The following is a 2264-nucleotide window of genomic DNA, read 5'->3' as shown; positions in this document are numbered from 1 at the left end:
CGACCGCTACGGTCGCAGGTTCGAATCCTGCCTCGGGTATGGATGTGTGTGATGTCCTTAGGTTAGTTAGGTTTAAGTAGTTCTAAGTTCTAGGGGACTTATGACCACAGCAGTTGAGTCCCATAGTGCTCAGAGCCATTTGAACTGGTTTGATGTAGCTCTCCATGCTACTCTATCCTGTGCAAGCCTCTTCATCTCCCAGTACCTACTGCAGTCTACATCCTTCTGAATCTGCTTAGTGTATTCATCTCTTGGTCTCCCTCTACGATTTTTACCCTCCATGCTGCCCTCCAAAACTAAATTGATGATTCCTTGATGCCTCAGCCCATGTCCTACCAACCGATCGCTTCTTCTAGTCAAGTTGTGTCACAAACTCCTCTTCTTCCCAATTCTATTCAATACCTCCTCATTAGTTATGTGATCTAGCCATTTAATCTTCAGCATTCTTCTGTAGCACCACATTTGGAAAGCTTCTATTCTCTTCTTGTCTTAACTATTTATCGTCCATGTTTCACTTCCATACATGGCTACACCCCATACAAATACTTTCAGAAACGACTTCCTGACACTTAAATCAATACTCGATGTTAACAAATTTCTCTTCTTCAGAAACGCTTTCCTTGCCATTGCCAGTCTACATTTTATATCCTCTCTACTTCGACCATCATCAGTTATTTTGCTCCCCAAATAGCAAAACTCCTTTGCTACTTTAAGTCTCATTTCCTAATCTAATTCCAGCAGCATCACTCGACTTAATTCGACCACATTCCATTATCCTCATTTTGCTTTTGTTGATGTTCATCTTATATCCTCCTTTCAAGACACTGTCCATTCCGTTCAACTGCTCTTCCAAGCCCTTTGCTGTCTCTGACAGAATTACAATGTCATCGGCGAAACTCAAATTACCGAACTATCAGTTTAATAAGTCACAGCTGCAAAATACTAACGCGAATTCTTTACAGACGAATGGAAAAACTGGTAGAAGCCGACCTAGGGGAAGATCAGTTTGGATTCCGTAGAAATGTTGGAACACGTGAGGCAATACTGACCCTACGACTTATCTTAGAAGAAAGATTAAGGAAATGCAAACCTACATTTCTAGCATTTGTAGATTTAGAGAAAGCTTTTGACAGTGTTGACTGGAATACTCTTTCAAATTCTGAAGGTGGCAGGGGTAATATACAGGGAGCGAAAGGCTATTTACAATTTGTACAGAAACCAGATGGCAGTTATGAGTCAAGGGACATGAAAGGGAAGCAGTGGTTGGGAAGGGAGTGAGACAGGGTTGTAGCCTCTCCCCGATGCTATTCAATCTGTATATTGAGCAAGCAGTAAAGGAAACGAAAGAAAAGTTCGGAGTAGGTATTAAAATCCATGGATAATTTTAGATAAGCGTCTTTCAAAACAATTTTTGGTTTCAAAAATGGTTCAAATGGCTCTGAGCACTATGGGACTTCTTCTGAGGTCATCAGTCCCCTAGAACTTAGAACTACTTAAACCTAACTAACCTAAGAACATCACACACATCCATGCCTGAGGCCGGATTCGAACCTGCGACCGTAGAGGTAGCGCGGTTCCAGACTGTAGCGCCTAGAACCACTCGGCCACTCCGGCCGGCAAAACAATTTTTGAATAATATTGTTCGCCGGCTAGTTTGGTTAACAAATTCTCTGGGCATGGCACAGTAGAGATCAATGTTTGATTGAGCATTGATAGTTGCCTCAGAATCGTCAAAATACAGAAAGACCCGTTAGTTTTTTCAGTGACAATCATAGGCGTCACCAATTGAATGATCGAAACCGATGGGATGCCGCCTAGTTCCTGAAACCTTGCGAGATCAGCCTAAACAGCATCTCAAGCAGCGAACGATAAGCGATCGAGCACTAAAAATTTTTGATACCGCTGAGTTTCATACATGTACGGCAGTAAAATTAGAAGCGTAACTTAGCGACTGCTCGAAAATCTCTTTGTATGTGTTACAAGGAGAATCTAAATCAGATGTTTCGTACATTAAATTTATATGCTCCACTATTTTGAAACCAAATGCTGTAAAGGCATCTAAGCAGAAAATGTTAACAGCGTTAGGCGACTCCGCCATCAAGACTGATAGTAACGGGGTGGCGACAAGAAGGGTATCCGATCGCCTCAATGAAATCGCATACATCTAAAAGGGGATAAATCCTCAAATATTGAGAATGCGCAGATTTTGTCGGTTTTGATTTGCTGAGACGTAGATGCATCGATTGGAACTAAAACGGGATGCA

The sequence above is a fragment of the Schistocerca serialis genome, chromosome 1 (assembly GCF_023864345.2).
Source record: "Schistocerca serialis cubense isolate TAMUIC-IGC-003099 chromosome 1, iqSchSeri2.2, whole genome shotgun sequence".
Classification (NCBI taxonomy): Eukaryota; Metazoa; Arthropoda; class Insecta; order Orthoptera; family Acrididae; genus Schistocerca; species Schistocerca serialis.
The sequence above is the reverse complement of the archived record's forward strand: the minus strand, read 5'-3'. Positions refer to the sequence as shown.